At 42.3% G+C, this 14,723-nt stretch overlaps 1 long non-coding RNA gene across 1 annotated transcript in view; it reads right to left on the reverse strand.

Moving 5' to 3' along the window:
- Nucleotides 1-799: 799 nt before the first annotated feature.
- LOC134740270 (uncharacterized) overlaps nucleotides 800-14,723 on the reverse strand; it is a 50,023-nt gene continuing 36,099 nt past the window's right edge. The window contains exons 3-4 of the long non-coding RNA XR_010127608.1: nucleotides 8,846-8,974; nucleotides 800-2,127 (exon numbers count right to left, since the gene is read on the reverse strand). This is a non-coding gene — a long non-coding RNA (uncharacterized LOC134740270). The remainder of the gene's footprint in view (nucleotides 2,128-8,845; nucleotides 8,975-14,723) is intronic.

Raw genomic sequence — 14,723 nt, forward strand, 5'->3', positions numbered from 1 at the left:
AACACCCCTTTACGGAAGCACTTTAAAAGTCAAATAGTCCTGACGCCCACTGTGAAAGAATATTATAACTGTCCCAGGAATCACATTCAATTCCACACATAATATTTACTGTGCACCTACATTATTTCTGTCTTTGAGGAGCTCATAGTCCGGTGTACTGGGAGTAGGGGTGGGAGGGAAGAGAGGCAGGCACACATACTGAACAACTAAATAATATTACACAATGTTGGCTGGGCACAGTGGCTCATGCCTGTAAACCCAGCACTTTGGGAGGCCGAGGTGGGCAGATCACCCAAAGTCAGGAGTTCGAGACAAGCCTGCCCAACACAGCGAAAACGTGTCTCTACTAAAAATACAAAGTTTAGCCGTGTGTAGTGGCGGGCACCTGTAATCCCAGCTACTCGGGAGGCTGAGGCAGGATAATTGCTTGAATCCGGGAGGTGGAGATTACAGTGAGCCAAGATTGCGCCATTGCACTCCAGCCTGGGTAACAAGAGTGAAACTCCGTCTCAAAAAAAACAAAAACAAAAACACACACACACAATGTTACCGAGCGTCAAGTTGTTTTTTTTAAAAAAAAAAAAAAACAAAAAACCTAAGCTGCCACATAACGCATGGTTAATTCTGCTCAGGAAGACCCTAGAAGGCTTTACAGGGGAGGCAACATTTGAACAGGACCTTGAAAGATAACAAACCTCTATACAGTCAAGGGGAATTTTAAAAGACTAGACTATTTTCTAAGAGGAAGAAAGAACACATGCTATTGTTTGCTTTTCTCCAGAGTGTAGGGAGTACTCCATAAGGAACAATCACTTTATTGTCTTATAATAAATCGTGGACACTTGGTATTTGCCATATTTCAACAACTGGGGGTAAATCCTCTAGGAGAATCACTCTAAATCCAAGCACTTCACCCTCTGAAAGGCTTGTTATGGGGCAAAAGAAATGGTCCTTTGAATTCACATGTCATATAATCCCCGCCAGAAAAACGTGTATGGGGAAGGCAGCCTGTGTTCGGTGGAGTTACACGTAAGAAACAGATGTTTTGCTGTATTCTGAAAGATTGTTGGTCATTCCTGAGAAATTGTTGAGAGATTGCATGATCATTTCTGAGCCACGTCTCCTAAGACTTACAGGAGAGCCCCATCTGTAAATCCTAGTAGCAGGCATTTGTGTCTAGACCACAGGAATTCTATCTTCAGGTTCCAACACTGCAGTGTTTGAAACTGAGAAGGTAACTTCATGCTGATAGCACAGTTACCAACCAGATGCTTCAAAGCTGGAGGATCCAACTGAATTGCTTCAAAAGTTTTCTGGTTCCTAGTGCTGCCTAGCAGATGGCAAGTTTGCCCCTGGGAACTTGCTGCTGGGGTGAAGTAATGTCTTTTTGCAGTTACTGTCTCATTGTTTTTAATGAGTGTTGATGTGATGCACAAATGCACCTTATAGAGCCCTGGTCACTCATGGTGGGAATGTGCCTGTTCCTAATCCTTGGGAGGGGCAGTTTTAGGAAATTACAAGGAAGTGAAAATGATTCTTTCTGCCCATCTCTGCTAACAACTAGCAGTGGTTAAGCAGCCTTTGATGAGTCCTTTGGTTACTCAAACAAACCTGGTATGTAGAGAAGGCACTGCCAGAGCCTCATGGCCTTTTTGTACAGGAGTGGTGTACAGTTCAGCAGATAGGCACAGCAAACTCCTCTTCTGCCATTCAGATCAGGGACCTCTGAAATCCAGAGATGGGGCAATTTGGGCCCTGTCTTAGTCTGTTCCTATGGCAGTAACAAAATACCTGAGACTGGGTCATTTATAAAGAACAGGAATATATTTCTTATAGTTCTGGAGGCTGGAAGTCCAAAATCAAGGCACTAGCAGGTTTGGTGTCTTGCAAGGATGTGGTCTCTGCATCCAAAATGGTGCTGTGTTGCTGCATCTGCCAGAGGGCGTGCTATGTTCCCACAAGGTGGAAGGAACGGAAAGAGCAAAAAAGGGGCTGAATGCACTCCGTCAAGTCCTTTTATAAGGGTGCTGATCCCATCCATGAGGCAGAGCCTTCATGGCCTAATCAGCTCCTAAAGGCCACACCTCTTGATACTGTTGCACTGTGGATTATGGTTCAACATGAATTCTGGAGGGACATAAACATTCAAACCATCACAGATCCCTTGTGCCTAGAACTCTGGGGGAAGAGGCTGAACATTCAGCTTCACCTGTCACTCTGAGACTTATCCATCAGAAATGTCAAATCCTGGATATGACCATTCAATAACAGAAATCTCCCTTCCCTTCTTTCTCTGATGTGCAGTAATTCTGCCTGTTAGAATCATCTGGAGAGCTTGTTAAAAATACCAATGTCAGGAGCTCGATCCTAGAGATTCAAATTTAACTGATCTGGCATGGGGCCTGGAAATCCTCTATTTTTTAAAAGTTCCCCAATTGAGGCCAGGTGTGGTGGCTCACGCCTGAGTCCCAGCACTTTGGGAAGCAGAGGCAGGCAGATCACTTGAGGTCAGGAGTTCAAGACCAGCCTGGCCAACACGGTGAAACTCCATCTCTACTAAAAATACAAAAAAAATTAGCCAGGTGTGGTGGCGCACACCTGTAATCCCAGCTACTCAGAGGCCGAGGCATGAGAATCCTTTGAACCTGGGAGGTGGACATTGCAGTGAGCTGAGATCATGCCACTGCACTCCAGCCTGGACAACAGAGCGAGATTCCATCTCCAAAAAAAAAAAAAAGTTCCCCAGTTGAGTCTAATGCGCAGCTAACATTAAGAAGCATTGCCCTGGAATCTCATACCTCAGCATAAAGCATAAAATTTCTATCCATCTTTATGCCAGAACAAAAGTTTACATTAGCTGTTCATAACACCAGTGAAAAAATATGATTAATAATAATTGCTTATATTGTATCCGTGTAGGGTAAATGCACCTGATAGCAATAACTTAAGCATACCCTTAGAATGACCCTGTATGGCAGACACATCTGAATGTGTGTTCCAAACTAGGGAATTCGGGAGTGACCAATGCAGAAATTATTCCTTGTTTATGAAGAACATCTGAGCCCCTGGCCTGACCTATGGAAGTGAAACACAGGCTGTATATGGGATTGAGGCCCTAAGTTTGGGTTAAATGAAGGTTGCCAGGTGGAGGTCATTAGGGGAAGGTGTTAAGTGAAAATGCTATATAAACTGCATGCTGTTTGCAAGTGGTTGCAGTTTCCTGCTCAGCCCAATGCCACTGGGCCATGTGGTTATGTTGTCCAGCCCACCACCACTGGACTTTCTCTTCTGTGTGTAAGCCCTTAATAAAACCCCTTATCTCCTTTGCTGACTCTGGGTCTCTTCTTCAGCCTCTTGAACCTGGTGCTCTCCCTATTAAGGTTAATCAGGGTTCAGAACAACAACCAGTTAGTAATTTATAGTTGGCCGTCTTCAAAATGCCTTTTGGTTTGGTGAGATAAAGTGGCTAACCAGGAGTAAGCAGGTAGTATGTTCCAGGGCTTGGTCTAAAACACCTAATTATTTGAGCTCAACTCCTTCCACTGTTCCATCCCCAGCTCCTCAATTGCCAAGCCTGTTTTCTGTAATCAGACTGAGCCTGTGAGACATTTACAGCCGGCCCTCCACCACTGGACTGAAGCAGAACAGCGAGGTAATTATCTGAATAATTCAGGCAATGGCAGTTTATTTTCCCTAAATTACCTGGATAATTACCTCAAGCCTAATAAGATGGAGAGAAGCCAGAGCCACGTTCTGATGGTTTTATTGCCCCCTCAACAATGCTTTCTTGTTTAAAGGTCCTGACTTAAAGAAATAATTTGTTGAAGCTTGTGTCTTCCTTATTTGCCACAGGTTATTCCATAAATCATCTGGGAAAGGTACCAGGGTGTAATTGTCCACCTACTGTGCCTGTTGAAAGCTCCTCCAGGCTGAGGAGAACAGCTGTCCTGGATTCCTGATGTGTTCTCTGAGTTTTGGGGAGTCATTAGCTCAGGTAATGAGGTGACAAAGAGAAAGTCTTTTGGGTGTTAGATTTTTGTTTCTCCTTTTCTTTTTGTGTGCTTTCCCACATTTCCTAAACTAAGCAACCAAACATTTCGCACTACATCTGATATGGTTTGCCTGTGTCCCCATCCAAAATCTCATCTTGAATTGTAAACCCCATAATCCCCACGTGTCAAGGGACCAGGTGGAGGTAATTGAATCATGGGGGCAGTTTCCCCCATGCTGTTCTTGTGATAGTGAGTGAGTTCTCACGAGATCTGATGGTTTTCTAAGTGTTTGGTAGTTCCTCCTGCGTTCATTCTCCTTCCTGCTGCCTTGTGAAAAAGGTGCGCTTCCCTTTTGCCTTCCACCATGACTGGAAGTTTCCTGAGGCCTCCCCAGCCATGCCAAACTGTGAGTTAATTAAACCTCTTTCCTTTATAAATTACCTAGTCTCAAGCAGTTCTTTATAGCTGTGTGAAAACAGACTGATACAACATCCTATTTTCCTGTGCTGATCTGTAAACTTGATCTGTAAAATGGAGCACCTTGTCCAAGAGACAAGACCTGGGCTTTCACATCAAGCCTCATAACCAGAAACTGGGGGACCCAAAGCCAACTAATAGGACAGGAGCTTCCTTGTTCTGCTGCTATCACTATTTGCCTTGTTAAAATGACCAAATGTCTCACAGGAAAAGGTATCTATCTCTTTCCGAAAGAGAATTCCTCCTCTGGGACAGTTGGTCCTCTCTCTGGAGCCTTACTTTATCGTCACTCCCTCTCTTTTCTCTCTCTGCCATCTTTGCTGTGCACTGGCTCCTTCCAGATAGGATTAAGTCTTCTCCATCCCTGTAAGTAGAAAGTGAAGAATTGAATGAGATTGGGCAGGAACTGGCCATGGCTGAGAGTTGATGGAATGACAATATTAGGAGATGGAAAGAAGAAAATAGAGGCCAGAAAATGCAGCCAAGTCAGATACACCAGATCAATGCAGCGATATGGAAGCAAAGGGAGATGAAGTTCCAAATAAACATGATGTGATGGAAAACCATGGGTTTGGAATTGAATCCTGGCTGCTTAGTTCTCTAGCTGTGTGATAATCTTTAAAATTGACATATTAAAACCCACCTCCTAAGTCTTTATAAGATTGAATTACTTGTTGCATGTAAAATTACTTGGATAAGTTTTATACTTATTAATTATTAATATTATTATTGCCAAAAAGGGAAATGTAGCCAGCTTTGTTAAATGCTTCCTGGAATCAGAGTGAAAAAGTTACTAGGGGTCTTCTAGTCCTATGTCTGAAAGTTTTGAGACCTCTTCTCATAATAAGGAAAACAATTCACATCGTGATCAAGAATTTACATATATATGTAGTGGGTTGAATATTGTCCCCCAAAATTTATGTCTACACTGACCCTTGGAATGTGGCCTTATCTGGAAATAGGGTCTTTGCAGACAAAATTTAGGTAAAGATCAAGATAAGATCACACTGGGTTAGAATGGGGCCTAAATCCAATGGCTGTGTCCCTATAAGAGACAGAAAAAGGCACAGAGAGAAGATGCTGTGAAGATGAAAACAGAGATTGCAGTTATGCTAACACCAGCCAGGGAATGCCAGGAGTCACTAGAAGTTAGAAGAGTCTGGAAAGCATTCTCCCCTAGAGCTTTCAAAGAGAGCTTAGTCCTGCCATACCTTGATTTCAGACTTCTGGCCTCCAGAAGTATGAGAGAATAAACTTCTAATGTCCTAAGCCACCCAGTTTGTGGTAATGTGTTATGGCAGCCCTAGTAAACTAATACATAAAAGTATCTGAATCCAAAGCTTCACAAATTATACTTACTGTGTGTTATGCACTGTGATAAATCCTATTAATGCTGGCTGTAAACCACTAAACTGATCTCCGACCCACTTATTGGTTGTGAGTCATGATTGGGAGAAACATTGTTCTACTATGTCTCTCATTAAGGATGAATGATGACTGAGAAAAAAAATCTTTGGATTTGGTGATTAAGAGTCAATGCTGGTCCTCATGGAAATAATTAAGGTAGGATGGCAGGAGCTGTCTACTTAGCACAGAGATGTGATCATTATAGATAGGTAGATAGAAATAGATGGATAGATGTAGATATATACACGCATTCTGTATTTTGTGCCCAAAATAGCAGTGGCTTAAATAGAAGTATATTCTTCTTGTTTAAAAAAAAAATTAAATAAAGGTAAATTCTTTACTCTAATACAAATATAAAATGAATACATGTCAAAGATTTTAACCCATTAACTAATGAAGGAACCAGTAAGATATTACTACCAGCTCAAAGGAGAATTTAAAGTACCCCACTTATAGAGGTCAATCAGGTATACTGAAGTGAATTTACAAATAGATGTAAAACTGGCTTTTTCCAAGGGGCAGAAATAGAGAGGGAGTAAAGGGGGGCATCAATTCACTGGACAGAATTTGTCTTCCGTTTTTGTTTGTTTATTTTTGCTTTTGAGATGGAATCTCACTCTGTCGCCCAGGCTGGAGTGCAGTGGCACAATCTTGGCTCACTGCAACCTCCGCCTCCCAGATTCAAGCAATTCTCCTGCCTCAGCCTCCCAAGTAGCTGGGATTACAGACATGCGCCACCATGCCTGGCTAATTTTTGTATTTTTGAGACGAGGTTTCACCATGTTGTCCAAGCTGGTCTCAAACTCCTGACCTCAAGTGATCTGCCCGCCTTGGCCTCCCAAAGTGCTGAGATTACAGGCATGAGCCACTGTGCCCAGCCAGAATTTGTTTGCATACGGAGGAGAAATCATCTTTGCCCTGCTAGCAGTTCTCTACAACTTACAGAGTTGTAAAATAGTTCAAAGACAATGAATGGTAGAGGTAACCTGGCTGGGTAAGCTACTCAGGACACCCAAGAATCTTTTTGTTGCCCATTTCAAAACCCTTTGCAATTTTTCCTGGCACTCTGTTATATAATCACATGAGAGTAAGTATTCTAGAACTCCCGTGGCAGTTCCCAGTGTCAAGGGACCAGTGCCTTCCGTCTTATTGCTTCTCCATTTCTAGGGTGACACTTTCATGTCTGGCAATGTAGGGAAGGAGAGGTAGTAGGAACAGGAAGGGAAAATCAAGCTGAAGAAAGGACTAACCTTTACTGGTCGTTGTCTTTAACTTCAAAGCTCACAGTGCAGATGCCATCCCCTCTATGCAGCCTCACCTAATCACCATAGCTAAAATCTCTTTCTCCCCTAAACTCACATGTCCCTTGATGTATGCCCTTCTTCCTCATCACTATTTGTGTATAGGTCTTATCTCTTCTGTAGGCTCTAAGGTATCTCATTTATGTTTTTAATGCTCATAGATTCTAGTTCACTGCCCTGACCAAAGCTGACATTTTATTCAGTTATTACCTTCCTCTCTATTAAGCTCTCTTCAGGACAAAGCCAAAGAAAGGATCTAGTATTTTTCCTCCCCTTTCAATAACACAGAGAGTTACCAGTACTCTTTCTTTGATGGCATTACAGTGAGACTTCAGATCATGAGTTTGAGAGTTCTGGCTTTTAAGTCGTATTCCATTTTGATATACAGTAACATATAAAGATTTAATCAAATATAAGGATTTAATCAAATAATTAAACATCTATTCTACCCAGGACAGTCTGGTATATTAGAAAGTGAGACAAATTTTGAATACCACAGACCAAGGTACAAATCCTGATCCTGCTACTCACTGACTTCTGTCAGTTCACTTCTGTGAACTTCTGTGAGTCACTTAACTTCTCTGGGCTTCTGCTTTTACATTCACTAAATAAGGATAATAAATCCACCCTGCAAGGTTATGATGACATATGAGCCTATTGTATACACAATGTCTATCATAAATTCAATGGCATTCATTAATATTAGAATACTAAACTGAGAATATCTGGATTTTTTACTGTATGTATCCTTTATCCTTTTTTTTTTTTTGAGATAGGGTCTCACTCTTACCCAGGCTGGAGTACAGTGGTGTGATCTTGGCTCACTGTAGCCTTGACCTCTTGGGCTCAAGTGATCCTCCCACCTCAGCCTCCTGAGTAGCTGGGACCACCAGCACATACTACCATGCCCAGCTAATGTTTATATTTTTTATAGAGATGGGGTTTCACCAGGTTGCCCAGGCTGCTCTCCAACTCCTGGGCTCAAGTGATCGGCCTACTTTGGCCTCCCAAAGTGCTGGGACTACAGGAGTGAACAATAGTAATCTTTTTTAACCAGATGTTTGGTACTATTGTGTAGTTACAGCTATAATTAGCAGAAGGTAAGTCAAATTCATGTCAATTATGGCCAGATATGAAGATGAATTAACAGATGCATCTGATCAGTCCATCCAAAACTTCAGTCAAATTATCAGGAAGTATATAATTTGTATAACACAACTAACTGTTCATCTTTCTGTGAAGTGTACCCACTTCACAGTGGGAACAGGCTTATGGCAGTAGCTGTACAACTTTTAAAATCTGCCTTTGTCTCTTATTTTGAAATGGGGATCTTTTTAAACTCCTTAAAACTTGAAGTAAGTCTCAGAGACCCCAACTAAAACTACCAATTAAGTTTGTGCAGGAAATTTTCTTTTCCAAATGTAATTACAGGGCAGATATTTCAGGATGTATATATGTGATAGTATTTTAATAATTTGTTGAGCCTTAAGGTACAGTATCAAATACTGCTCATTCCTACCAGTTTGGAGGGGAGTGGTGGAAAAATAGGGAAGCAGAATGGAATGACTTATTCAACTTTCCAATTTTTTAATACAGCATTGACCTTTGTAAAACACACACACACACACACACATATACACATGCACATAAACAAGGACTCCCATTTACCTTATTTTCCATTTTAAATTATAGTACCCAGTCATTCGTCTTTGTCATGATCCACCAAATAGTTTTGTAAGAACGTGTTTCATACAAGCTCTCCTTTCAGCATCAGCCAGGAAGGTTAAGGTTTAGATCCTGCATGATAGAAACCCTTTTTGTAATTCTCCCCCAAACATCTGTTCAGTCACTCATCATTAACATCTGTCACCCATTTCTGGGCTCAACCCAGACAAAGCTATGTTTTTCTGTTTTTCTAACAAACTCCATTTCAAATTGTTACCAAGTGATTCCTACTCGGACTAATCTTACACAAGGATTGAGAAGATGTCTTCTTGGATCAAATTCATCTTCCACTAATGCAGCATCTACCCTGAAGCCTTGGTAAAAGCCCAGTGGCTCAGAGGAAGGGAAATTCCTCATAACATGCTAACAATTTCCTGCCTGGAATTGTTACATTGAAAACTTCTAATTCTCTTTAACTTTCCAGGGTTAACAAAACGCCATCCTATACATCTTATACATATGTATACCTTTAACTTCAGCCCATCATTTACCCTATACAAGCCCCAGCAGGGCTGCTTTGCAAACCAGCTGAAATAAGAACGTAAGAAATGATTTTTTTAATACTTTGCCCAATTATTTGCATAAAATGGCTAATAAATATTGGTTCATTTGGAAAGGCAATGCAATGTTTAAATATATGCAGAGAGACCTGAATTGAGATCTTGGAAAATCACCTCTAAGTCAGGTAACCTTGGATACTTTAGTTAATGGCCCTGGGCCCTCATCTACTTAAAGGAAAAATGGATTCCTTATAGAATTAAAGAGTTAAAAGGACTGTTGCACATAAAGTGCTTTTTTTATTTTAAATTGCTTAGATAGAGACAGGGTCTCACTATATTTCCCAGGCTGGTCTGAAACTCCTGGCCTCAAGCAATCCTCCCAACTTGGCCTACTCTCAACGTGCTGGAATTATAGGAGTGAGCCACCATGCCTGGCCAACATAAAGTACTTGACACAGTGCCTGGCACACAGTAAACAACTCAGTCTATAGTAACTCTTTATTTATTTACTTATTTGAGATACAAAGTCTTGCTCTGTCACTCAGGTTGGAGTGCAGTGGCACAATCATATCTCACTGCAGCCTCAAATTCCTGGGCTCAAGTAATCCTCCTGCCTCAGCCTCCTGAGTGGCTAGAATTATAAGTGTGCACCCCTGGCTAGTTTTTTTTTGTTTGTTTGTTATAAATACTGGGTCTTGCTGTTGCCCAGGCTAGTTTCAAACTCCTGGCCTCAAGTGATCCTCCTACCCTGGGCTTTGGTTGCTGGCCAGTTTATGGTAACTCTCGCCATCATCATCTTCAAAGAAGAAAAAGAGCAGAATGGCTTTACCTTGCTCTTTGTGCTCAGCATCTCCTTTTTCTTATTTCTGTTTACCCAGTGTTTACTGAGAGCCTCTTATGGGCTAAAAACTGTGCCAAATAACATGAAAGAGGCAAATTCCTTGTCCTCAAGGAGCTCTCCTTGGAGAAGATAGATATATCTAGACTCTACTTCAAATCAGATGCTAGTAAGTGCTATAAATTTAAAAGTAACATTCCCCGCAGATTACTTGAGGATGTTTTAACACCAAATCTCTGATTTTCTTATTAGAAGTCTTTAATTGGAGGCTCCTCTTACACAGTAAGTTTAGGAATTTAAACCCCAGGGCAGATATTTCATTTTGATGAGAACCTAATGGTTATAATCTAGGTCAATGTTTATAATGTCAATAGTGCAGTGAGGAGGAGAAGGGTTTTCACCTCTATTTCCATGGATTTTAAAAACAATCATAGTGAAGAAGGCCCCCAAAACTGAACCAGATAGGACAAGTGAATTATTATAGCTTATTTATTTCCTTCAAGAAATATAGTATAAAAAGTGTTTCGGAAAGCTCCCATAACCTATTAGAGTCTATTTGATATATAAGGATGCTAAATATTAATATCGATATTTTTTGTTGAGGATCAGAATGCCAAGGACTCATTTTCTATTGAATGTAGTCAATAAGGAAGCAGTTTCTTTGAGAATTCCGTCATGACCATAGCTATTTGTCCCTTTCCTCATTGTCTGGGGAAAGGACAAATGAAGCAGAGCACCTTTCAGAGCTACAGTTCTCTGCTGTTGTTCCTTAATGGGTCCCTGTCCTTGGGGCATATGTCTTGTGAATAAAATATGTGTCACACTGAAGATGTGATAAATGAGCTGAGACCACACAAAGAAACTGACTCCATCGGCAGAGGGGGATGGGGTGAGCAGAGGCTTTCCAGGCAGAGGGAATTGCATGCGGTGTGCATATCACTTCTCTGAACCTTCATTTCCTGGCCTCTACATGGAGAAAACAAGGCACACCTCTCTGGGTGCCCAGAAGCACTTATATATATTGTCTGGTAGTCATGGGCACTCATCTATGTTAATTTATTTGTGGCACAGAGTTACTGGACTAGGTAGTAATCAGAAACCAAGCCCAGGTATTTTGAGCACTAGGTCATGCAGGTTCCAGGACATCACTCTACTTCCAGGCACACCCAGCAGACAAAGTGTATGTGCAAGTCTCAGCTGACCTGCCACCATGTTCTTAGGGTAAAGTTGGGAAGTATTTGTCCCACAACCTTCAAACCCCACCTGCTTCAACAAACCCTGGCCTGGCCAGCATGCATTCCTGTGCTGATCCCTTCCCCAACCCCACACCCCACTCATGGTGCACTGGTAGGGGAGAATCAAGCTAACTCTTAACAAGTCAAGAAAAGAATACTACCCCAGCCAGGCATGGCTTCTCACACCTGTAATACCAGAACTTTGGGAGGCTGAAGGGGGCAGATTGCATAAGCTAAGGAGTTTGAGACCAGCCTGGGCAACATGGCAAAACCCCATCTCTACAAAACATACAAAAATTAGCCAGGTATGGCAGCTCGCACCTGTAGTCCCAGCTACTTGGAAGGCTGAGGCGGGAGGATCACCTGAGACTGGGAGGTCGAGGTGGCAGTGAGCTGAGATCATGCTACTGTACTCCAGCCTGGGCAACAAAGTGAGACCCCGTTTCTTTCTTTTTTTTTTGAGACGGAGTCTTGCTCTGTCGCCCAGGCTGGCATGCAGTGGCACGATCTTGGCTCACTACAAGCTCTGCCTCCCAGGTTCACACCATTCTCTTGCCTCAGCCTCCCGAGTCGCTGGGACTATAGGCACCCGCCACCACGACTGGCTAATTTTTTTCTATTTTTCAGTAGAGACGGGGTTTCACCATGTTAACCAGGATGGTCTCGATCTCCTGACCTCGTGATCCACCTGCCTCGGCCTCCCAAAGTGCTGGGATTACAGGCATGAGCCACCAAGTCTGGCCGCAAGACCCCATTTCTTAAAAAAAAAAAAAAATACTACCCCAAGGGAGGCCTCAGCCGTGAAGTAAATTGGGAAGAGAAACACATAAGTGACAAGTGACACTGAAAAGGCTAGATTTTTAAAAGATATTTTTAGTTGTCTTGAAAAAAAAAAAATCCAAAGGCAAATCCGATAACCAAAGAATGCATGGTCTATGATGGAGGGAAATAGGAAATTGAGTTAGATGAGGGAAGGAGCTGACTAAATGCCTCTTTGAAAATAGAGGTGTTTCCGAGTCAATGGACCCGAAGGACATGTTTCCTGAGATACTTAATGCCAAATGTGTTCTTTTCACTTAAGACTGGTATCTTGTTCTCTAAGTTGTTGAGATCTTTAATACTTGATTTATTATTTCCTCCTCAATGCTTTCCTCTCCTGTAATTGTAGACACTTTGTACTTGGTTTCAAGTTCTGTAAACTGCATTCTGCCTCCCAGGCAGGACATTTGGGGAGGCAGGAGGAGGAAGTGGCTTGCATGTGCCCATACGCTCAGGCTCTGTGCCCACCTTGCAATATGCATTTGATGACTCAGGCTGCATACTGTTTTTCTTAAATGCATATCTGATCCATTCTGCACACAGAATTCACAGATATTTTGTAATGTAAGCAGACATACTGCTTTTCTGCTTGCCACCTGCCTATGACTTCCCACTGTACCCAAAATGAAATCCACACTCTTTACCAGGTGCTACAGGACCCTACATGGTCTGGCTCTGAGCCACCTCACCATGCTCATTTTGTGCCACTCTTCCCCACTATGACTATGGCACACCTGTGTTTGCCTCTGACAGTGTATAGGCAGCAGCCTCTTCTTTTCAGCTTAGAGTCTACACATATGCTGCTCCCTCTCCCTGGAATCTTTCTCAGACTCTGCCTGGCTAGTGCCCACTCCTTCAAATTTCAGCATTATTGTCTCTCTCTCTCTTTTTTTTTTTTTTAAGAGACAGAGTTTCACTCTTATCACCCAGGCTGGAGTGCAGTGAGGCGATCTTAGCTCACTGCAACCTCTGCCTCCCAGGTTCAAGCGATTCTCCTGCCTCAACCTCCCAAGTAGCTACGACTACAGGCACCCACCACCACGCCTAGCACTTTTGTACTTTTAGTAGAGATGGGGTTTCACCATGTTGGCCAGGCTGGTCTCGAACTCCTGACCTCAGGTGGTCCACCCACCTCAGCCTCCCAGAGTGCTGGGATTACAGGCATGAGCCACCATACCCGGCCTATCGTCTCTTTCTTAAAGAGGTCTTCCCTGTCTCCCAATCCAAATTAGGTCCACCACTATTGTGCATTCATAACAGCCTAGTCTTTTCCTTATTAACACTTGTTATTTGTGAGGTTATTTGCCAAATGTCTGACACCCTACACCTGATGGAGAGTAAACCTCATGGGGACATTGACCAATATGCACCTATTTTATGTACATCATATACCAAGAACCAAACACAGCTCTTGTCCCAGCAGAGTGCATGATAAATGTTTAGAGAATAAATGAGTGGCTGGCTTGAACAAAACTACCATCTTTTCTATTCCTGCTGTCGGAACTGAAAGAGTAGAGGTGGCCTGTATACCTCATCTCACAACAGAATACCAAATTATTAAAAGTGCCTGAAACCGAATTGAATTACAGTCAAAATGGTAGGCTGACTGTCTTCTCCTTCTAGCCAAGGAAATGCTAAAAAGGGAGGTCACTGGTCTAAAAAGTTATAAAGGACTTTGAGGGAAAGAAGGTGCATTTATCAAAACCAGGAAGCCTCTAATTCAAAGTCTCTTGAGAGGGCCGATCACCTACATATATAGTCATACAGTCATTCACATAAATGCCAAAATGTCAGAATTTAAAGCTGGCATTTGGAAGGGAAGTAGCTGTACCTCCAGAGAAACCTGGACCCTACAGACCTTGCTCACATAGTGCAGTATTTTCCAGTGTTATCCTGAGAAGCCCAGCTGTTCCCATAACTAAAGGCAATTTCCAGTCATTCCTTCAGTTTTCCACTAATTATACATTATTATCGTAATGGTATAGCATGTCAAGCCATGGTCATTTATGAAAACCAGGGTACTTCTGGGGGAAAATAGATAAAAAGGAAACTCATGTCTCTGTCTCTACTGAACCAGGCATGGGTGATCCTTCAAGGTAGAAACTGGGTGTTGCTCATCTTTGCTTACCTGGAGCCTAGAATGGTGCTGAGCACAGAGTAGATTGTCAATTCGTGTCTACTGAATGTCTACATAGATGATGGATAGATGGGAGTGTGTCTAAGCAATTTCTGGAGTTTTCTTTCAATGAAATAAAGTTGACCTTTGGAATATTCATTTAGGAAGACTATGTACTTATAAACTGACCCACCTGTGCTCAGAACCCATAGGGACATTCTCTACAACCCCTCCCCTAAAACCTTATCTATTTGCTCCCAATTTCTACCGCTCTATTTAGACTCAGCACGTCTTCTGACCTTTGGCAATATCT

Source organism: Pongo pygmaeus, chromosome 9 (assembly GCF_028885625.2).
Source record: "Pongo pygmaeus isolate AG05252 chromosome 9, NHGRI_mPonPyg2-v2.0_pri, whole genome shotgun sequence".
Classification (NCBI taxonomy): domain Eukaryota; kingdom Metazoa; phylum Chordata; class Mammalia; order Primates; family Hominidae; genus Pongo; species Pongo pygmaeus.